This window comes from Schistocerca americana, chromosome 2 (genome assembly GCF_021461395.2).
Source record: "Schistocerca americana isolate TAMUIC-IGC-003095 chromosome 2, iqSchAmer2.1, whole genome shotgun sequence".
Lineage (NCBI taxonomy): Eukaryota > Metazoa > Arthropoda > Insecta > Orthoptera > Acrididae > Schistocerca > Schistocerca americana.
This window is the reverse complement of record NC_060120.1, coordinates 595,279,851-595,304,298: the sequence shown is the minus strand read 5'-3', so window position 1 is coordinate 595,304,298 and position 24,448 is coordinate 595,279,851.

The window sequence follows — 24,448 nt, the reverse complement described above, 5'->3', positions numbered from 1 at the left end:
TCTTTTCTCCAAAGGTCTCTTTAATTTTCCTGTAGGCAGTATCTATCTTATCCCTAGTGAGATAAGCCGCTACATCCTTACATTTGTCCTATAGCCATCCCTGCTTAGCCAATTTGCACTTTCTGTCGATCTCATTTTTGAGACGTTTGTATTCCTTTTTGCCTGCTTCATTTACTGCATTATTATATTTTCTCCTTTCATCAATTAAATTCAATATTTCTTCTGTTACCCAAGGATTTCTACTAGCCCTCGTCATTTACCTACTTGATCCTCTGACTTTCAAGATTACTCGTTTGAAACCTTTTATGATTATTTGGTCAAGGAATCAGCATGAACTCTTGTGAACTCAGGCAGAAATCCTCAGTGCAATAAGTGGCAAATGCACAGTGAGAAGAAAAGGAGACTTCCGTATATCACAACAGTCAAACAAATAATGATTTCATACTTTTGGGCCACAGTCACTTAATAAAATTTGAATGATATTCCCACATTATAACTGTACAAACTTCTTTATTTTATATTACTATCATGATTTCACCTCAAGGACAACGATGTTGGCTGTAATTAGAATTCAGTAGATCTTCAAGATCTGTTTAACTTGGTGTCTCACAGAATAGATAAGTACAAATTAATCTAAATGTATGGTAGACATATGGCAAACATGATTTCCAGTCACAGAACAACTGAGCCACAGAATAAACATCAACCAGTAGTTAGATGTGCAGTGAACTTATACTTGTAACTACTTTATTTATGTTCATAATGTGGATCAGATCTTCTATGGCTGGGAAACATGTATGCTACCCGCTGCCGTATATTTCGGCAATTTTGTACATACATTACGTGATCAGAAGTATCCGGGCAAACCATACTTTTTGGTAATAGGTGCATTGTGCTGCCACCTACTGCCAGGTACTCCATAGCAACGACCTCAGTAGTCATTAGACATCATGAGAGAGCAGAATCGGGCGCTCCGCGAAACTCACAGACTTTTAACGTGGTCAAGTGATTGAGTGTCACTTGTGTCAATACGTCTGTACGCGAGATTTCCACACTCCTAAACGTCCCTAGGTCCACTGTATCCGATGTGATAGTGAAGTGGAAACGAAAAGGGACACGTACAGCACAAAAGAATACAGGCTGACCTCGTCTGTTGACTGACAGAGATCGCCGACAGTTGAAGATGCCCGGCCGGAGTGGCCGTGCGGTTCTAGGCGCTACGGTCTTTAACCGGGCGACCGCCACAGTCGCAGGTTCGAATCCTGCCTCGGGCATGGGTGGGTGTGATGTCCTTAGGTTAGTTAGGTTTAATTAGTTCTAAGTTCTAGGCGACTGATGACCTCAGAAGTTAAGTCGCATAGTGCTCAGAGCCAAGTTGAAGAGGGTTGCAATGTCACCATCACACAGGAATTCAAAACTGCATCAGGATCCACTGCAAATACTACAACAGTTAGGCGGGAGGGAGAGAACTTGGATTTCATGGTCGAGCGGCTGTTCATAAGCCACACATCACACCGGTAGATGCCAAACGACAACTCGCTTGGTGTAAGGAGCGTAAAGAATGGATGACTGAACAGTGGAAAAACGTTGTGTGAAGTAACGAATCACGGTACACAATGTGGCGATCCAAGGGCAGGGTGTGGGTATGGCGAATACCAGGTGAACATCATCTGCCAGAATGTGTAGTGCGAAGATGGTGTTATGGTGTGGTCGTGTTTTTCATAGAGGGTTGTTTTGCGTGAGATTAGCACAGCACAGGCGTACATTGATGTTTTAAGCACCTTATTGCTTCCGACTGCTGAAGAGCAGTTCAGGGATGGAGATTGCATCTTTCGACACGATCGAGCACCTGTTCATAATGCACGGCCTGTGGCGGAGTGCTTACACTACAGTAACATCCCTGTAATGGACTGGACTGCGCAGAGTCCTGAGCTGAATCCTATAGAGCACCTTAGGGATGTTTTGTAATGCCGACTTCGTGCCAGGCCTGACCGATCGACATCGACATCTCTCCTCAGTGCAACACTCCGTGAGGAATGGGCTGCTATTCCCCAAGAAACTTTCCAGCACCTGAGTGAGCGTATGCCTGCGAGAGAGGAAGCTGTCATCAAGGCTAGGGGTGGGCCAACACCATATTAAATTCCAGCATTAGCGATGGACTGCCCCACGAACTTGTAAGTCATTTTCAGCCAGGTGTCCGGATACTTTTCACCACATAGTGTATCTACACGCTGGAACACTCAGTTCAATAGATCTTCTCGATGATTTCGCATGACAAAGTCCAATCATACACAACACTGTTGTATTTGATAATGGCTAAAGGCCGAGATCGTGATAGTAACATAAAATAAAGTAGTTTTTACAGTTAGGAAGCAGAAATATCTTTCAAACAGCCAAATAAATGCTCATTAGTCATTAAAACTGCGCTTATCAAGGCATGCAATATATAGTACGATGATTTGTGCTGCAAATATGCTGTTGGTATCAGTCAGTCGTACCAAAGACTTAAACCGTGGATTTACAGATATTTACACTTCCAAAAAAATGGTTCAAATGGCTCTGAGCACTATGGGACTCAACTTCTGAGGTCATTAGTCCCCTAGAACTTAGAACTAGTTAAACCTAACTAACCGAAGGACATCACACACATCCATGCCCGAGGCAGGATTCGAACCTGCGACCGGAGCAGTCTTGCGGTTCCAGACTGCAGCGCCTAGAACCGCACGGCCACTTCGGCCGGCTATTTACACTTCCAGTTTATGCTAAATTATGCACCTTTTCCTACCGCCGACCTGTTACTTATTGTAACTTTCATAGAAATAAGACCCCAGTTATAAGATTCGAAGGACTTGCAAGAAAAGCAGTAGCTTTTAGGCGAGTAATGGTTGTATTCTGTCCCAGATGTTGCTGACTCTGTACAGTGAATGAGCACCAAAGGAAACTGAGGAGAAATCTGAAAAGGGAATTAATGTTCAGGGGAAAGACACACAAATTTTAGGTTTGCTGATGATGTAATTATATCAGCAACGTCAAGTTACTTGGAAAATCAGTTGAGTGGAGTGGATAGTACCTTGCAAAGATGTTATAAAATCAATATGAACTAGATTAAAGCAATAGATTCAGAAACTGATTTAGCCTTGAAGACTGCATCTGTTAATTTTATACTGCATTACGCGTTTCGGCCTTACGACATTCTCAAAGGCTTTACATTTTTAGTGATAAGCACACATTGTAACTGTAAATTTTGATAAATTTAAATCATCTGACATTAACTGATTATCACCGCCAAAGATGTTGCAATGTTTGTAAACAAAACTGGATTAAATGTCACTCATCCAGATTGAGGAACAAGCACACAGTAAATTTCGTCTTCGACAGTGTCGTGGTAATGCAATATAAAAGGTAAAAATTTGATCGATCAATAAACATAAAGGGACCAAACAGGAAAAATATAACAACAAACTCGAAAACTGTGCCTACGTAATAGATGACATTAGTAGACAAACCCATTAAAATATAAAATTAATACTAGACAAGATTACTTCAAGAGGTATTGACCATGGAAACTCATAAAGAAACCAATCCAATGAATGGATTAAGAATTATAACAACCGAATGTACGGAGTACATGAGCAGTCACAGTTATATTTATGTTTTGGTGATTTCTGTCTCTCTTTTTTTACGTGCATTTCATGTATTTTATGTTTTATCAGCGTGTTTTCACTGAGTGCTTGGTTCTTCCGTTTTTGCGAATTACATCTTATGTAACGGCAACAACGTTCTTTTTTGTGATAACCTTTCATGTTTTTCTTTCTACAGCCTTTGAAAATGGCGAAATGCGAAACGTTTAAGGCGGTATTAAGTTAATAAATACAATAGGCAAGACTAACCCAATTTTTGAGTGAATTAAAAATGGTCACAAAGCATTTATATATTTTGCTGCTAAAGCAAGTGTAACGGATTGTAGTCAAATGAGTTCAAGGAATGGTGAGGGTATTATATCAGGAAATGAGAGCGTAAGAGTAGTAGATGAATTTTGATTCTGAATTGATAAAAAAAAACTGATGCTGGTGAAAGTAGAGAGGCTATAAAGTTCACTGTCAACAGCTAGAAATGGATTTCCGAAAAACAACAATTTGTTAACATCGACTATAAATTTAAATATCAGCCTCCGTAGCAGAGTAATCAACACGGCAGAACTCCATGCGATGACCTGCGTTCGATTCCCGGGACTTCGAGGGATGTTTCCTTGGAGGGTGGACTGAACCGGATGCACTGGACCTCATGGTGCCAACCAAGGAGCTAGCTAATTGATACATAGCGGCTCAAAGTTCGAAACATCGGCAGTGGCCGGCAGTGCGGTGTGCTGACCCCATGCCTCTCCATACCTCATCCGATGATAAATGACCGAGGATGACATGGCGGTCGGTTGGCTATCACGTGGTCGTTCTGGTATGATAGCGGGATTTCCTTTTTCTTTTGTTTGAATTTTAGCCAATGCTATCTCAAAGTATATGCTCGGAAGCGAAACAAAGACGGTAAACAGTTCAGACAAGAAGAAAATAGCTTTTGAAGTGTGGTGCTGCAGCTAAATGCTAACAGATCGTATAAACAACGAAGAGGCACTGAATTGTTTTGGGGAGAAAAGGACATAGCACAGCTTGGCCAAAATCTGTGCCTCATGGGACAAATCCTGGGGCATCAAGGTACAGTTAAATTCGTAATAGACGAAACTGATTGTGCGTGTCTGTGGGAGCGGAGAGAAGCTGTACAAGGAGACCGAGTTTTGTCAACAGTACGACAATAAGTAGGTTGAAATGCTGGTAGGTTGCAGTACTTATACAGAGATGGAGGAACTTGCCTGAGAAAGATTAACTGCATTAAGCCAGTCTTCTGTTTGGACAGCACACCAGAAATAATCAGGCTTGTCAAGACTTGGCAATGGAAAAAGAGTCTACAGTAAATACTTTCATGTGGGAAATGGAATTTCGTGATCTTCTAGATGAAATGGTACTCAGCCAACACTAAGGAACAAGATAAAAGAATGAAGATGAACAATTATATTTTACAGATATCGGTCTCTCGACAAAAATTACATTTGTAAGTTGTGTGAACCGAACAAGCGGGAAACCAGGACAGTCTGATGGTGGTCTTACAAATCAGTTCTGCTGTCTGATATATGTTTGATATAAGCACATCGGACAAAATTTTCACCTCCAGGATACATTACGCCATCACCATATGATGCCCTATCTAGACGTAATCATGGACTCCGTTCGGCGAGAAAGAGAGTTCACAAAGTTTCTTCAGGTACGCTGTCTCGGGCTGAAGCGAGCCATTGATGATCAGATAGCGTAGATGCAGTGCAAAGATGCTTGCTGTGTTTAACAGGCTGAAATCTTCTTTAGGACTAGTAACAGGCGATTTAGCGGGTCACTCGAAATGCGCTATTATATTTGAGTGTTCGACAATTCAGAAACGAATGCGTGCAGCCCTGTGACACAGTTTTTCAGTCTTGGGAAACGCTTTGGCACCATGGATGTTGAAATAAACATCCTGGTTTGTGTTAACTGTAACCTGACTGAAATGCTTCAGTATTTCATACATATTGTCGGTTGGTACAGCGACCAACACAATCAGAAGAAAGTGTTTGTTTTAGTATACAGTGTCATTTTCTATATTTTTTTTATTTTTGTTTTTAAAATATAAGGGCAGCTGTTTCTCCTAGCACACATTCGTCACACTTCCCGACTAGGTGCGTCAAATGCTAAAAGCAAATGTAAGTGATAAGCTTTAACTGCTGGCCGCAATTTACTTTTATTTAAAGTTCTCCCCTGAATTTACCTGTAGTATCTGACACGCCTTCTTGGGAGTCGAGCGCGACGGCTGCTTGCCAGCGCTAAAGCCTACCTATAAAAACTGACATAAAAACAGAATCGCAACACCAAACACTAATGAAGACCAATGCAATTTCGCGAATACATTTCTCAAAGTAGCATATTTAAGTGATTAACACTGCAAAATCATAGGTTAATGTAAGCGCGAGATAAGCCGTCGCAAATGTGGGTGAAACGTCCCCTTAGAAAAATTATAAACGACTATGCTGATAAACATTTACGTTATTTGATTTTCAAACAGCTGAGCAAAACTGAACGTACTCAGACATTTCTCTCTTTACTTATTCTGATCATCACTAAACTAACACACAATATATTTAGCGCAACGCAATCTGACTTTCAATAATCCCTACAGAGGAATGGCCCTGACTAACAATAATCTTTACCTTTCATGAATCACTTACTTCACCAAAATCTTCGTTACTCGAACTACTGCAGCGAGCGCCAGTGCTGCCAGCTAAATAAAAGATTCTAACTACTGAAAGCACTAACTACTGATAGGTATTGTTAGCAAATGAAAGATTTTGATAGCCGACAAACAATGTATTTACCTTAATAGTGTTCAGAAGTCATAACATATATATCAGTTCATGACATCCAGTCTTACAAATTTCTTTTTCCTGACAGACACAAATATGTATTGACCAGTACCGAAAACAATTTGTAAAATTTTTTGTGTGGAGCATGGGTGCTATGTAAGTTTTTTATATTGGTAACGCCACGTAGTGCTCTGTATGAAGATCACTGGCTATGCTGTGTGCAGTCTGTGGTTGGTTGGCATTGTTGTAATAATCGCTATTGTAGTGTTGGGCAGTTGGATGTGAACAGCGCGTAGCGTTGCGCGGTTGGAGGTGAGCCGCCAGCTGTGGTGGATGTGGGGAGTGAGATAGCGGAGTTTTGAGAGCGGATGATCTGGTCATAAACTGATATATATATATATAATGAGTTTTGAACACTATTAAGGTAAATACTTTGTTCTCTATCAAAATCTTTCATTTGCTAAGTATGCCTATCAGTAGTTAGTGCCTGCAGTAGTTAGAATCTTTTATTTAGCTGGCAGCACTGGCGCTCGCTGTATTGCAGTAGTTCGAGTAACGAAGATTTCTGTGAGGTAAGTGATTCATGAAAGGTATAGGTTATTGTTGGTCAGGGCCATTCTTTTGTAGGGATTTTTGAAAGTCAGATTGCGTTGCGCTAAAACTACTGTGTGTCAGCTTAGTGTTGATCACAATAAGTAAAGAGAGTAATGTCCGAGTACGTTCAGTTTTGCTCAGCTGTTTGAAAATCAAACAACGAAAGAGGTTTACCAGCACAGTAATTCATTAATTTTTCCAAGGGGACGTTTCATGAGATACTGATACATTAATAACCGGTGTTACCGCCAGAATGTTGAATGCAAGCGTGCAAACAAGTATGTAGTTATATTATATTTTACAGGTGCCGAATGTCATTTTGTGATATGGAGTCCCATGCACGTTACTCATGGCCGGTCAATAGCAGGATACTTAATGCTGGCTGCGGATGACACAGCGGTTGTCATCCGATGATGTCTCCTATGTGCTCGATTGGAGATAGATCTGGTGATTGAGCAGGCCAAACCAACATGTCATCTCTATGTTGAGCATGTTGAGTAGCAACAGCTGTATATGGGCGAGCGTTATCATGCTGACAAACACATCCTGGAATGCTATTCATGAATGGCAGCGGAAAGATCGAATCATCAGACTTACGTACAATTTTACAGTCAGGGACGTGTGATAACCAAGAGAGTACTCCTGCTGTCATACGAAATAGCATCCCAGACCACAACTGCTGGCGCATGTCCACTGTGCCTAGCACGCAGGCGGGCTGGTTGCAGACCCTCAGCTGGCCGCCTAACCACCTGGCCGTCGCTGGCATCAAGGCAGAACCAGTTTTCATAAGAAAACATAACAGACTTCCATCCTGCTCTCCAATGAGTTATCGCTTGTCACCACTGAATTCGCAAATGGCAGTAATTTGCGGGACAGTGGAATCCACGCTACAGCGCGTCTGGATCGAAGCTATCTTTGGAGTAACCGATTTGCACGTGATAGCCGAGCCGGTAACACGTACCGCAACGTCGCGCAGTGGTTAGCCTACTAGACTCGCATTTGGGAGGACGACGGTTCAAAGACGCGTCCGGCCATCCAGATTTGGGTTTTCCCTAATCTCCCTAAACCACGCCAGGCATATTCCGGGATGGATTCTTTCAAAGGGCACGGTCGATTACCTTCCCCATCCTTGACACCATGCGGGCTTGTGCTCCGTCTCTAATGACCTCTATGTCTACGGGACGTTAAACCTAATCTTCCCTTCCTCCGGTAACGCGCTTTGATGGCCCATAAGAGTTTACTGGTCAGGAGGGAAAACCGCCAAAAATGAACAAGGACAGGAAAACCTAGTTCACCGAATTTTTTCTCGATTTCTGCCAAAAACAAGGCCCTGCGCCCTCCCAAAACTTCAGTGCTTAGCCACTGACATATGATCACTCCTGAAATACAGGGTATTACAAAAAGGTACGGCCAAACTTTCAGGAAACATTCCTCACACACAAATAAAGAAAAGATGTTATGTGGACATGCGTCCGGAAACGCTTATTTTCCAGCTCATTTTAGTCTGTTCTTCCACCTACGCTCAATGGAGCACGTTATCATGATTGCATACGGGATACTCTACCTGTGCTGCTAGAACATGTGCCTTCACAAGTACGACACACCATGTGGTTCATGCACGATGGAGCTTCTGCACATTTCATTCGAAGTGTTCGTACGCTTCTCAAAAACAGATTCGGTGACCGATGGATTGGCAGAGGCGGACCAATTCCATGGCCTCCACGCTCTCCTGACCTCAATCCTCTTGACTTTCATTTATGGGGGAATTTGAAAGCTCTTGTCTACGCAACCCCGGTACCAAATGTAGAGACTCTTCGTGCTCGTATTGTGGACGGCTGTGATACAATAAGCCATTCTCCAGGGCTGCATCAGCGCATCAGGGATTCCATGTGACGGAGGGTGGATGCATGTATCCTCGCTAACTGGGGACGTTTTGAACATTTGCTGTAACAAAGTGTTTGAAGTCACGCTGGTACGTTCCGTTGCTGTGTGTTTCCATTCCATGATTGGTGTGATTTGAAGAGAAGTAATAAAATGAGCTCTAACGTGGAATGTAAGCGTTTCCGGACACATGTCCACATAACATATTTTCTTTCTTTGTGTGTGACGAATGTTTCCTGAAAGTTTGGCCGTACCTTTTTGTAACACCCTGTATAACTTGTCAAGAACTCTTCTGACAACTAGTTACCGCTTTTGCTCAGCTTTCGCACGACGGTAGTCCATACAGGAACGTAACATACACTGCCCCTGTACGGCGAGCTTTTCGTTCATTTTCGAGCTGTCGAGGTTCGAAATTTTAAGAGACTATTTAGTATCACACAGGTTGTGGCGGTAGCCGAACCACTAGCAGGATGCGTTCACAGTGGCATCGATAAAGGTCGACGGATTGCGTCGCAAGAGGACGCCCAATAACTTCGGCAAACAGCTTGGTTCAAATGGCTCTGAGCACTATGGGACTTAACATCTGAGGTCATCAATCCCCTAGGACTTAGAACTACTTAAACCTAAGTAACCTAAGGACATCACACACATCCATGCCCGAGGCAGGATTCGAACCTGCGACTGTAGCAGTAGCGCGTTTCAAGACTGAAGCGCCTAGAACCGCTCGGCCACAGTGGCCGGCAACAGCTTGGTCACAGTGCGTCCAGTCGCCTTTGGCAGTCCTCTTCCTCAGTTACTGAAATAAGAAGACGAGATTTACGAACATGGGAGATGAAGACAGAAGCCTTCTATTTCATACTCGGGATGATACGCGAAGACACTGGAAAGCGTGATTTCAAACACACTGCACAACTTGAAATAAATTCAGGAAAACAGACGAATGTCAGTTAATATGGAGTGTCTGTTATCAGTATAAGTGACAGACTAACATACACTGAACACCTGAAGCAGTGAGACGTCGGAAGACGCAAACCATATTTGCAGACCACCTCATGTAGCAGAAATACTATCCTGATGGCACAAAAGCGCCAACAAGCGATAGTAATAGTTCGTAGACCAGTAATGCTAACCTACCACCACCCAAATAAGCTCCACTGCGGAAATGAAAAATGAAAATCGACATACGCCATCTTTCTGACTTGAATACTTAATTTTTTGAGACCTAACATTTCCAGTGCTGATGCTGCCTATGTTGCAGACGACATGCTGCGTTAAGTACAGCCATGATACTCAAATGGCTGGATAGTCACGGGACATGCATCTAAGTAACTTTCAATGAAGTATTAGTAAATTTTTAAGTTGTTCAAAACATGTGATTTTTAAGTTGTTCAAAACATGTGGTTTGCAATAAAATAGTGATTTCAGACCACAGATCCCGAGACATATCCCGGTTATTATCTTCCTCATTCTCAGGATTCAAAAAACTCCTTTTTTTATTGAACTGTACTTAAAAAATTTTTGTTTACAGAGCGTCGACAGATCTGACCGCAAAAACAAATTCATTTGAGCTCGATTGAGCGTCGTACGAAGGCTGTATGTACGGGCATTGGCATCGGTAGCGCTGACATCGCCCACGCACAGGCGTACAGATTTGACAAGATCGGCCTCATTCAGCCGTTGTCGGTGGTCGGCGGGAACCCCCGCTATGGGTGCCTCCGTGAGCGCAGCCTAACCCGGCAGGTTAGCAGTCTATCCGTACTGCGTTCGAGACAGATCGTTTTCCTTTTCTTAATCCCCCACCAACAGTTACATGGCTACAAATAATATTTGCGGAAAAGTATAATAATACCAATGATAATCATAGTGGTGCACTTGTGACGAGGTACAATATGAAATCGTGACACACGCGTGTCTGACGATGTACTCCTTTATACTAAGCAAAAAAATTCCCTGTAGGTACTGCAGCAGCCTTCTATGCTGTTGCAGGGCTAGAGAGAAACACCATCTCGTGAGGAGCGTATTACTTTCGACGCTCTGGTAGTACCGGGTTCGAAATGGCTCTGAGCACTATGGGACTTAACTTCTAAGGTCATCAGTCCCCTAGAACTTAGAACTACTTAAACCTAACTAACCTAAGGACATCACACACATCCATGCCCGAGGCAGGATTCGAACCTGCGACCGCAGCGGCTGCGCGGTTCCAGATTGTAGCGCCCAGAACCGCTCGGCCACCCCGGCCGGGGTAGTACCGGGTGGCTATAATTAAAATGCATCTACTCGCGCAGGACTAGTGTGAGCTGTAGTTACCGTATTGCAGCGAAATTTGGTATATATGCTTATGTGTTGATGCGAAACCGATTTAGGCTGGAAAAAAAAAAAATTGGTTTCAACTCCCATCACCAGGTGCAAACCTGGTGCTGAGTAGCATTTTGACGACGTCTCCAGAGCTCATATTGAACAAATCGTCCAAGCGGCGGCTAATAATAAAATCGACATTATGCCTTTCTCCCTTACTTGACCGTTCCCGCTCACGTCCCGTTCCTAACAGAATACATGTGCAAATATTTCTATATTTATTTTTCACTTAGAGCGCGAGATCTGCATCTGGTGGCCAAAATTGGAACTAATTTTTCCAGTTGTAATTGATTCCCCATTAACACATTGGAATATCTACCAATTTTCGCTGTCGTACGATAATTGCAACCGAAAATGGACCACTGTGAGTAGTTGCACTTTAATTTTAACCACCTGGTACATTGACTGCCCCGACTACTGCAGGCCTAAAGAAGTGATTCCATTACTTTTTACTCGCTGTTACTGCAAATCTGACTGCCCCGGTATTCATATCTTTGTTGGAATACGTTTGTGTGTAATGTGTATTAAACCGGGGGCCTAGAATCGATGGAGGTAGCCTTCATTGGTTCACAACCCCCCAGCAGGCCACAACAGTCCATCCACTACATCCCTCCGCCGCCCCACACCGAACCTAGGGTAATTGTGCAGTTCGGCCCTCGGTGGACCGGACGGAGAGTCTCATACCAGACGAGTTTAAACCCAAATGTTTGCGTGGTAGAGTAATGGTGATGCACGCGTACTTAGGGACAGTGTTTGCGCAGCAATCGGCGACATAGTGTAACTGACACGGAATAAGGGAACCAGCCCGCATTCGCCGAAGCAGATGGAAAACCGCCTTAAAAACCATCCACAGGCTGGCCGGCACACCGGACCTCGACACTAATCCGCCGGGCGGTTTCGTGAAGTAGCGCGTGAGACCGCGCGGCTAGCCTGGCGGGCTACGTTGGGTTTGCGTCAAAAATTATAACTGAACGGCATTTCTTCGTAATTGTTAATGAGATGTGTATTACAAAGCAGTACTCGCAAAATGAGTTTAGTCCGAGTCTGCTGAATATTTCTCCTTGTTTCGTGATAGATACCACTACTTCAAATGCCGTCGGTCTACCGATGACAAGAAAGAAGAAGAAGTATCAAGATTTCGCTAAGATACATTTTAATGCATGCTTGAATTTACCGATAAGTAATTTTAATTTTTTTACAGTTTCTTAAATGCGCCGTGTATAAATTTACCATTGTGATTATCACTATAATTTTATTATTGTTGTTATTATTATTATTCCTTCCCATAGATACATGGTACAAACAACCGAACGACAGAGTAGCTGATAAACGAGATACGTGATCATGAGATAGGAAAGCAGCTGAAATCCTTCAACAGAGGGAAGGCCACTGTACTTGTTGGGAAAACATTAGGATTGCGCATACAGTGTGCGAAAGAACTTGCTCCTCTTCTAGCAGCAGTGTACCGTAGTATACCGTAGTTCCTTGAAGGACTGCAGTGTTCCTAATGATTGGACACAAACACGTCAACCCCATTTTCATTTATTTTTTTTTTAATTTGTGACAAGTTCCTATGGGACCACAGTGCAGAGGTCATCGGTCCCTCGGCTTTCACACTACTTAGTCTACCCTAAACTAACTTACGCTACGGACAGCACACACAAACACACACACACACACAAACGCACGCACAAGCCAGAGGGACAACTCGAACCTCCCACGGGGGGAGCCGCGAGAACCGTGGGAAGGCGCCCTTGACTGCACGGCCCATTTTCATAAAAGGGTTGACGAACGCATGCACAAAGATATAGGCTTGAATCTCTAACCTCGGTCAGGTCTAGATTTTTGAAATTTTTTTTTTACTCTCGCGTCTCGCGTATTATGACATTTCTGGAGACGGAAAATCTCCTCTGTATAAACGAATATGGGTTCCGAAAACAACGATCGTGTGAAAGCCAGATCGTACGTTCCTCCGCGAGACCCAGAATGCAGTATGCAGAGGCATCCTCATGGATGTACTGTTCCTTGACTTCTGGAACGCGTTCGACATAGGTCCTCACTGCTGCTTAATGAATAAAATACGTGCGGAATGTCAGACCAACTCTCTGACTGGGTTCAAGAGTTTCTAGCACACAGAACAAGCACGAACGCAGAGAAGTTTTCAGACGTAAAACGAACTTCGGTCGTGTTCCAGGAGTGTAATAGGATCATTACTTTTCGCACTATTATGAATCATCTAGTAGATAAAGTCGGCAGTTCCATGAGACTTTTCGCGTATGATGTTTTTATATACAGAGAATTCGCGACACTAGAAACTTGTAGCGAAATGCAGGAAGACCTGCAGAATATCGACGCTTGGTGCTGTTAGAGGCAGTTGACCCTCAACCCAAGCAAGATACTGGAAATACGCAGAGAGGAAGACCAGTTCTAGTATGATTACACAAATGCAGTACAATCATTGGAAGCGTTACTTCCATATAATGTCTACGAGTATGTGGACGGAACGATTTCAAATAGAACGATCACAGAAAAATTAACGAACAGTGAGGTAGATGCCAGACTTAGAATCACTGGAAGAAACCTCAGTAAATGCATTCCTTCAACAAAGGAAATAGTTTACAAAACATTCGTTCGACCAGTACTTGAATGCACTGTTCTGGGAACTGTTAGAAAACTTGAGCAGCGGTCCAGCCGAGCAGCAGCGGTCCAGCCGAGCACCAGCGGTCCAGCCGTGCAGCAGCAGCAGCAGCGGTCCCAGCCAGCAGCAGCGGTCCCAGCCAGCAGCAGCGGTCCCGGCCAGCAGCAGTGGTCCAGCCGGCAGCAGCCAGCCAGCCCTCCAGCAGCAGCGGTCCAGCCAGCCAGCCAGCCAGCCAGCCAGCCCTCCAGCAGCAGCAGCAGCAGCAGCGGCCCCGGCCCCGTCCGCGGCAGCAGCAGCAGCTGCAGCATTCCTGCCAGCCGTCGTCGGCGTCAGCGCCAGCGCCAGCAGCGTGGGACTCTGGTCTTCGTCCGTCTTCGTCTTAATCCATCATCGTCTTCATCCGTCTTCGTCTTCATCCGTCTTTGTCTTCGTCTTCGTCTGCCCCAGTTTTTTTCCTTTCCTTTTTGTCCTGTGCATTTTTGTTTATCCCTGTCGTCATGTCAGCCCCCACCACCACTACCACCACAGCCATTGTGTACACTTCGCCCTCCGCCGCCACCACCACCATTACATGGTGTACCCAGCCCCCCCCCCCCTCTTTCCAACCCTCCTGTTCTCACTCTCCCTTCGCCCTCGCTCTTTGTCGCCCCCTCTCCTGCTTCTTCCTCCTGCTCCTCTCCCATTCCCCCCACTCCCCCAGCGTGTCACTGCAGCTCCAGCTAGGGTGGTGGCCTGTCAGGCCACTGCCCATGACCAACTCTCCCCATCGCCTTCGCCATCACTGCCACCACAGTCGCCGTCGCCGTCGCCGTCACCTTCACCATCACCATCTCTGGCAGCGACTGCTGCGTCCATGCTGGGACCTGCCCCTTCCCGCCACCTCCCTATAGCTCCCATCCCTCATATCACCACCCACCCTTCTGCCGCCGTTAAACGCCCTAGTGGTACCACCACCTCCTCCGCTCCCAAAAAGGTCCCACCCGGTCCTCCTTCCCCCCCAGGATGCCATGGATGTCTCCCCACCTGACCCTGCTCCCTCCGCCTCCTTCTCCTCCTCCTCCTCCCCCCTCTTTATACAAATACCTCCTCTCACATCGTGATCCTTCCATTCTCGAGGCCTGTAATCTCTCCCTCCTCCTCTGCCAACACTTCTCTGGTGCCCCCATCTCTCTCCTCACTCCCAGATGGGATTCCGTTCTCATCTCCTCCCCCAGCCCAACCCTCCATACTGACATCCTCTCCCGCCTCCCCATCACCCGTTTTCGCCCCAATGCCTCCCTCACCCCTGCTCCTTCTCCATCTCCTACCCATCAACCCGAACCCCCGCGTCGCCTGCCGACTCTCACTGCCGTGATCACTCCGCTCAGTCCGTCGATCATGGAGGAGGAGGTGTTGGCGGAGCTCAAGGCACATCCCACGCTGGAGGTGAGGGTGGTCTGCTGCATTTTCAACTCAGCCAGCCCCACCCACCTTATGCGGGTTTTCTCTGAGGTTGCCCCCTCCATTGACCGTCTCTTGAAGGAGGGTGCCCTCCTCTTCAACCAGCGCTATAAGGTCGACCCCTCCCATTCCCCTCCTCAATCCCTGTGCTGCCAGAGGAGTCTGTGCTATAACGCACACCCAACAGCCGAGTGCCGTGAGGCCCCCACCTGCCCACATTGTAGGCAAGTGCACTTCCTCCGGCAGTGCCCTAACCTTCAATCCCCTTCCTCCAGCAATACTTGCAATCTCCCCCATCCCACCTACTCCCAAAAGTGTAAAACCCGACCCCCTCTGACCACTCCTGAACTCACCATCCATGTCCATCCTCTGGACGCCCCCACCCCTCCTGGCAATTCCTTTCGTCCCCCCCCCCCCCCCCCACCGCTGAGGATATCATCAGGTTCCTCACCATTGTCCTACAAAACGTCCACCCTTTCCAGCACCCTCACACCCTCCAACAGGTCTCCCTCGCCGCCTGTTCCATTTTCCACTTAAAAATATATGGCACGTACTCCAACAACCACGCCCATTTCACCTTCTCCTGTCTTGACACCCTTGTCTTATTCCCTGTCATGGCGCGACATCACCGTATCCTTTTCAACAACATCCTCTCCCTTCCCGCCAACAAGAACCTTTTCCTGCACACCCTTGCCACCCACTGCGTGGATGCCTTCCTCCTCAATGAAACTTTCCTCCAACCCCACCACACCACCCACACATCGCCCTACCTCCTTCACCTCTCCAATAATCCCCTCCCGATTGCACGTGGCGGAGTTGCCATTGGTCACCACCACCAGATCCCAGTTCAGCTCCAACCTCTCCTTCCCGACCCCACCAAACACCTGATCCTTAGTCTCTTCTTCCCCGGCCTTACCGTCACCTGCGCCACCATCTATGTCTGCCCTAATGTCCCTATTCCCTTCGACTTCCTCTCCCACATTGACCGCACCTTCTCCTCCTACGTGATTGCCACCGACCTCAGCATCCATAGTCGTTCCGCCACCCAGTTATGGCGGTGGCATTGGTTCCTCTCCTCCCTTCAAGGCGACCTCATCCCCATCCCCCAGCACACCCCTCCCCAAATCTAACTCCACTCCCGATGTTATCCATTCCTCCCCTAACCTCTTTGACCACATAACGGTGGATGCCCTGGAGCCTATTGGTAGCGACCATCTTCCTGTCCTCCTCACCGTTTCAGACGGTCGTCGCCCCCGCCCCGACCCTCGTAATGACCCTCCCGCAAAGTACGTCCATGACTATTCCCGTGCCAACTGGAATGCCTACCGGGATACCCTCTCCACCCAGGTCGATAGCCACCCCTTCACCTACCACCACCTTGACGATGTAACCCATGCTGTTCTCCAGCAGACCTTGTCTCAGGCCATGGAGGCCCATGTCCCTACTGTCGCCATCCACCCCCAGCGTCCTACCTTACCCCCACAGACTGTGCTCCTCCTCCATGAATCCCGCTGTCTCTACCGTGCCTTCCTCCACACGCGTGACCCGGACACATTTCGACGCCACCGGCAACGGCAACTCCAGTGACACATTCGAAATTTGCTCGCGGCTAAGAATCGCCGGGACTGGCGACAGACATGCACCCGTTTAAATGCTACCCTACCTATAAACTCGTCCAAGTTCTGGTCAGCCTTCCGTCTCCTTAGCGGAACTAAACCCTCCCCCTACTATCCTCTTCTCCATGATGATCAGCCCTTCCCTGACGCACTCAGTAAGGCCAATCACTTTGCCTCTTACCTCTCCAATGTCTTTTCCATCCTCGATGATCCCCAGTTCGATTACTCCCTCTTCCTGGATGTCCGCGATCGAACTGACACCTCTGTCCCTCCCCTTGCACCTGGTTTCCAGTACTTGGACAACATCGCACACATGGAACTCAATGCCCCTATCACTACACAGGATCTCATTGCTACACTCCGCACGAAACGCAACATCGCACCTGGTCAGGATCGTGTCACCTACCGTCACCTTCATGAAGCTCCTGTCTCTTTCCTCTCCACCCTGGCAAGACTCTACAATGTAGTCCTGTCCACCGGTTACTACCCCGACCTGTGGAAAACCTGCCATCTCCTGATGTTCCTTAAACCTGGTAAACCGCCGTCTGCCGTCTCCTCCTACCGTTCCATCAGCCTTACCTCGGTCTTCAGCAAGGTCCTGGAATCCATCCCGCTGCATCCACCAGCATCTCCACCAGCACTGCCTCCTTCCCGTACCCAGTGTGGCTTTCGGCCGCCCTTCTCTTCCGATGACCTTTTCCTTCACCTCACCCATCTCCTTTCCGAACAGCTTAATTCCCGTCGCTCTGCAATCTCCCTCTCCCTGGACCTTGAACGTGCTTATGACCACGTATGGCGTTCCGGTCTCCTCTTCAAGCTCCAAACCTTTGCCCTTCCCATTAACTACGTCTGTCTGATCGGCTCCTTTCTCTCCCACCGTCCTTCCTACGTCACCATCCATAACACGGATTCCTCCGCTGGTGTGCCCCAAGGCTCTGTCCTCTCTCCCCTTCTGTACCTTTTATATACGGTGGACATGCCGCCGGCGTCACCCCCCGCCCTCCTTCTCCAGTTTGCCGATGACACCGCCTTCCTTGCCCTTGCCCCACCCTGCAGCGCTCCCAACACCTTCTCCAATCCCATCTTGACCGTTTCACCGCTTGGTGCAACCAGTGGTTGCTCAAGGTCAATCCCTCCAAAAGCCAGGCGATCATTGTAGGCTAAACCACCCCTTCCTTCCGCCTCCTTGATTTCTATCTCACCATCTATGGCCATCCTATCGCCCTCACCCCCACCATTAAGTACCTTGCGTCACCCTCGACCATCGACTATCCTGGACCCCCCATCTCTGGACAATCCAAGCCAAGGCACACTCCCGACTCCGTCTCCTCAAGCTCCTTTCTGGCCGTACGTGGGGTCTGGACCCCTCCATCATACTCACACCTATAAATCCCTCATCCCTCCTATCCTTTGTTACGCCCATCCGACCTGGATCTCCACCCCTCCCCCTACCTTTTCTAAATCCCTTCAAATCCTTGAACGCCATGCTCTCCGCCTCACCTATCACATCCGTCTCCCCTCCCCCACGCGGATCCTGTACGATCTCATTCTGTTCCCCCACCTCCTCCTTTTCCATGAAAGGATACAGATCCTGTACACCTCCCGCAAACTCGATCCTCCTCACCCGCTTGTCTCACCCATCCCCTCCCGCCCACACCCGCTGCTGCACCTGTATTCCCACGTCCCACCCGGTCTCCATCTCTCCACCCTCCTTACCCTCTCCCAAGGTGGCTTTCGCCAGCTCCCTCTCCCTGATGATGCCCTCCTTCCCTCCATCTACCCCTCGTACCAACTTTACTCCTCCCTCCCTCTTCCTGTTTTTGCTCCTTTTGGCATCCTCCCACCCTTCCCTCCCTCTTCCCTTCCTCCTCCATTTCTCCCCACTCCTCCCCCGGGCTTCCCCTCCCCTGTCCCTCTCCTCCTCCCCCCATCTCCTCAGCTACTGGCATCTTTGTTCTCCCATCTCCCCCACCTCACCCTTCTTCCCATCTTGGCAGGTCCCCGGACTTGCACACGCTAAGTGGACATTCGCGCGCCGGAGATCATTGCCATCAGTGTCTCGTGTGTGCCGTCGTGTTTAGTGTTCAGTGTTCACCATAACACTCCATCGTTCACCTGTGCCATCGCCATCTTCAGTGTTAGTGCGTCGTGGCAACAGTTTGTAGTGTGGATTATCGTCGAGTGTGAACGGCTCCGTGTTTGTCTTTATGTGTCTACTGTTTTATTACCCACCGCTATGTCACATCTGTGTATTCTTTCTGTTGTTTATTTATCTACTCTATGGCTGAAGAGCGGCGTAACATGCTGCTGACAGCCTGCCTGTTTTTACGGGTTTGAAAATAACAATAAAGAAAAAAAAAATGGCGAATGTGAAATAAGTCTGATAACAATGTAAAGAATTTTATTTATGGTCTATTTTATGTAATTCCCATGCATAGTCGAACGTTTTTTTACTTTCTTTTAAATGATATATACGTAGTTCATAAAGAGGGCACAATACGACCAATCGATGGGTTCCCCACTCAACCTACCTTCTTTATTCAGTAGTATTCAGAGAACTGTGACTGACGCCCAAACAACAGGGCGTTGGTATGTGATCTAATGTATAAGCCATAACTTCTTGTATTTTTAGCATTGACAATGGGTAGGCACTAACCAAAATCTGGATTTGCGTAATAAAACCTACAAAAAAAAAGAACGACTGATTGCTGCGCTCTATAATTTATAAATCACATAACAGTCTCTGAGTGCACCCACTTTCCCAATGGAAGGTAACCTAACTTGAATATTGTTCCTCAGTGTGGGATCCGTCCTAAATAGGACTGATAGAGGAAACAGAGAAATACAAAGAAGAGCAGTATGTTCGTTATAGGTTCATTTAGTAACCGCGAAAGCATCACCGACATGATCAGTCAGCTGTAGTGGCAGACACTACAAGAGAGGCGTTCTGCATCACGGTATGACTTATGGTTAAAGTTCTGAGAATGCACGTTCATAGAAATGTCAATAAATGTATCGCTGCCTCCTAAATATATCTCGCGAAAAGACTCTGAAAATAAAATTAGGTAGATTCGAACACACACCGAGGCTTGCTACCAATCGTTCGTCCTGGGAACTATTCGCGACTGGAACAGGAACGAAGGAAAGTGAGTGTGGTACACAAAGTGCCCTCCGCCACGCGCCGCCAAGTGGCTAGCGGAGTACAGGTGTAGACGTAGATGCATATTATGGTTTTAGTCTGACGGATGAGCCGGTTGCTGTGTCACCGATCCTCTATGGCTGACATTCTCGTGCTGTTTTCATCAGGTTCGTAAAACTTTGACTATCGATTTCTTGAAATCGACTGAGGAGTGCATCGTACTAGAGCAGCATCTCTATCGTCTCATTATCTATTACGGCCGTCTGAAACACGATCATACCTCCCTCGTGAGATCTACGCAAGGCGAATAAATTGGTCGAAAGTGCACAGGCGAAAGAGTGTTTGCGTACATATCTGTCTTTTGCTCACCAATCCAGTCATCGTGCGTTTCAGGATTTAGGGCGAAATGTCTGGGATTGTAAGTGATACTGGCAGGAAAGAACACCCATAAAATTTTCATTCCTTGAAGTCTCTAGAATATATGTGTGTGGCGTACGCTTGGAGACAGAAAAGTGTAGATGGTGTTAGCTCCTGTCTTTGAAAGCACAGTGTAAGATCGATTTTGTTTTGTTAATCGGAGGTCGGTTCTCACTTCACGCCAGAGGTAAAGGACACGTCGAATAAATATGAAAGACGGTATCAAGATAGCATAGTCCACGCCAAACGCATATTCTCGGTTACTGATGTTCTTATGTTGTTAGAAGTAATGGCTCGCAAACGCTTTCTCTCTCTCTCTCTATTTCTTTCTCTTTTCTTTTCACGTAACTAACGTTTACACCCACTATGCTTCTGTGTGGTTCTTCCCATACAGCGCTAAGTAAATTCATAACATGGAAAAACACGTAAACTGCTGCCTGCAATACTATGTACTTTGACGCAAAGTTGTGAAGTTGCAATGTAAATTTTCGCGCTGATAGTTCGTGCATTTTTCTGTTACAAATTCGTTGTACAACTTTTTCGCGAGCAACATGCTGCAAACTTTATAATGAAAATCTTCTTACGGAGGGAGCAATGCTGATAATGGTTAGGTTTTTGTCATCATTAATCCATTTAGTTAATTCGGCCAACTAAAAGCTTTGAGTCAACTCCATCAAATCAGAGTCTCACGAACCGTATTAACACAAAAGCTCTAATTCACAGTCCAAATAAAAGTCTGCTGCTGCCTGGAATGAAACGGTTTTCCTTGCATCCGCTTAATGAAAGAAATGTTTGCCGTTAATAAAATGCAATATCATAGTCCCTCTGTAACACTGAAAGCAGTGCTATATTGCATTATTAATTTAGTCTATTTTAACTACATCTGTAACTGGCTCTCGGCAAACATACAAACAGGAAACATCAAAGCAACACATTTCACCACGTGCACAAATCTCTCCTCTTCGGTATTTCTCACTTAATTAATTTCACAGTCTCTTACTTCACGTTCGTATTGGCTTTGATCATTGCAATAATGCATGAATTTGTGGTTGTGGCAGCTTGTTCATTTTTTAGCTACAGAATATTTTCACACTCTCTTCTCATTTTAGTTTTCTTTCTTAAGCTGTGAAAACTGTTTTTCTGCAATTAGTGCTAACATAAAGATGCATTTTTTTCTGTAGGTTCCAAATATTGTATTTTTATATTGTGATTTCATATGAGTATCGATGCCATTTACTAAGAAGAAAAAACTCCTTAGACTCTTTCCTTTGTCTCGGTTGTAGGAGGAGAAGGCACACGTCCTCCATCTGTGAGAGATTTGATTATATAAACGAAATTTTGTCGTTGTTGTTTTGGCACATGTTGCATAACTATGTATGTCAAGTTACGTCGAGTGCTGTTTTCTTCTAGACTAATAAACTGAAAAGTGGTGCCACCACAGAATCCGTTTTTTGTGACAGCTTATTTGGAATGCACATTCATCTAAAATTTCCTAATGCTTAAAGGGTGTTAACTTCTTCTTCTTAACAGCTGAAAAATGGGCGTGGGATTTAAAAGTTAGCTTCCATTCATGATGGTTCACCTACAGTTAGTCCCAAAAGAGCAGTCACAGCTGTTCACAAGTTTTATAATTTTCTCTTCACTAGCATTAGCCTCCTTGTCTAAATGCCAGCTCGTATATTGTGGATTACTGTTTCATTATTCAGGAAATCTGTCTTTCTGATACATTGGTGTGGACCCTCTCATCCCATCCTGTTTCTTCACGGCGTTTCCCAGTTAACAACTTCAGTTTTTCTGAGAGAAGTATCAGGTTTCCGTAAGTAGAGGTCTGCGAATGATGCATGCCATGTGAAATTCTTCTAGCGGTGAATATCGACAGGTACAGCTGCATAATCGCTACTGTCTGCACACGGGAGGACGTCCATTAGAATTAATCTGAAACCTGAGCAGATAACAGCCATAAAAAAAAGGCTGAATATTCGATGCATTTGGGAGATTTGCCAGTTGAATATCATGTTACTGTGCCCAGTGTTTTTCAGCATTCTTTCTCCAGTAACGATTGGTAACATATCACTAATCAACAATAATTTGTTTTATGTTGACAGGAATTTTAAAGGAGGATAATCGCTGCTGGAGTGCTTACAGGATCTTCCTTTGACAAACAATAAGTAGAATGCACTAGGCCGCTTTATTCGAGTTCTTCAAAACGTGTAACGCGATAACACAACACAATTTATAAAGGGCACTGTAATTTTCAGGTCAAATCAACCGAATTTCCTTTTGAGATTAGCTGGAGGTCAAATTGTCCCAAGAAATAACATGGTAATAATGACAGTATGTACAATGTTACCTGTAATACTTTGTGAAAGTATGCACCTATTGTGTCTGTTCTATACTACAACAAATTTGACAGTTATGAGCCTGGTAGTAAGCACTGTGAGTAGGTTCAATAAAAATGCAAATTTAAAGTGCAACGATAATTACTGCATTTTTATTCTTCACGATTAGCATGCAGCGAAAAGTGAAGATTTCGTCAGAATGACCGATTACACACTTCCCTTTTAAGTCCCGCTAACAAGTCCAATATATTTAATTATTTCATACTTTATCAACGTGTGTTCAGTTTTGATACAGGGACGGACATAGTATGTGAAATTTCATTTGACTGTCAGCAGTGCAAACAGCAAAATAACATAACACAAATTATTGCACAAGGTCAATGTTCGTGTGTCATGAGAGACCTATTCCACATTGTACATAATAGCACAACAGCGCATCTTTTTCTGATACGTATTCTGATGGTTGCATTTAAGACACAGAGGGCAGAATAACATATGGTTTCTGAAGAGGACTAGCAACTTTCCAACACTTGCAAGGGTATTTTTACTATCACCCAACACTACTTTCCTGTGCAGGTACCGAGAACAGTTGGAAAATAAAAGAAACCTGCGACTGTTTCCCAAGAACTTTCGGCTCTACTGTGTGATTTAAAGATGATGGCACCATCTTGGGTAAAATATTGCGAGGGTAAAGTAATCCCTAATTCGGACCTCCAGGAATGGACTAGGATGCCCTCATCAGGACATCAGAAGAAAAAAAGCAGGCATTTTGTGGACTGGAGATTGGAAAGTTAGATCCCTTAACCGGCTGAAAAAGTTATAGAATTAAAACAGATAAATGGATAGGGAGTGAATCCGTGGTTTAGGGGTAGCGTCTTTGATTAGTAAACGAAAGGTCCTCTCTCCCGGTCTCGAACCACGGACCCGCTAAACTTTGAATAAAAATTAGGCGTCTGAAGACATTCAGCAAAATAAGTCACTCTCTTTCAGCCAACGCCCTTGTCAAACTGGGCAGATGAGGGAACAGAGGTTCAGGGCACTTCCTTACACTTTGGGTACGAAACTGCCCCCATTGGAGGAAGAATCAGCATTGGTCTACGGCGTGATGGTGCAGAAGGCAATGGAAATCACTGCACTAAAGACACACAATGTGTATCCACACAACATGTGGCCTGTAATTGACAAAAGTACACTATTGGGCATTAAAATTGCTACACCAAGAAGAAATGCAAATGATAAACGAGTATTCATTGGACAAATATATTATACTAGAACTGATATGTGATTACATTTTCACGCACCTTGAGTGCATAGATCCTGAGAAATCAGTACCCAGAACAACCACCTCTGGCCATAATAACGGCCTTGATACGCCTGGGCATTGAGTCAAACAGAGCTTGGATGGCGTGTACAGGTACTGCTGCCCATGCAGCTTCAACACGATACCACAGTTCATCAAGAGTAGTGACTGGCGTATTGTGACGAGCCAGTTGATCGACCACAATTGAACAGACGTTTTCAATTGGTGAGAGATCTGGAGAATGTGCTGGTCAGGGCAGCAGTCGAACATTTTCTGTATCCAGAAAGGCCCGT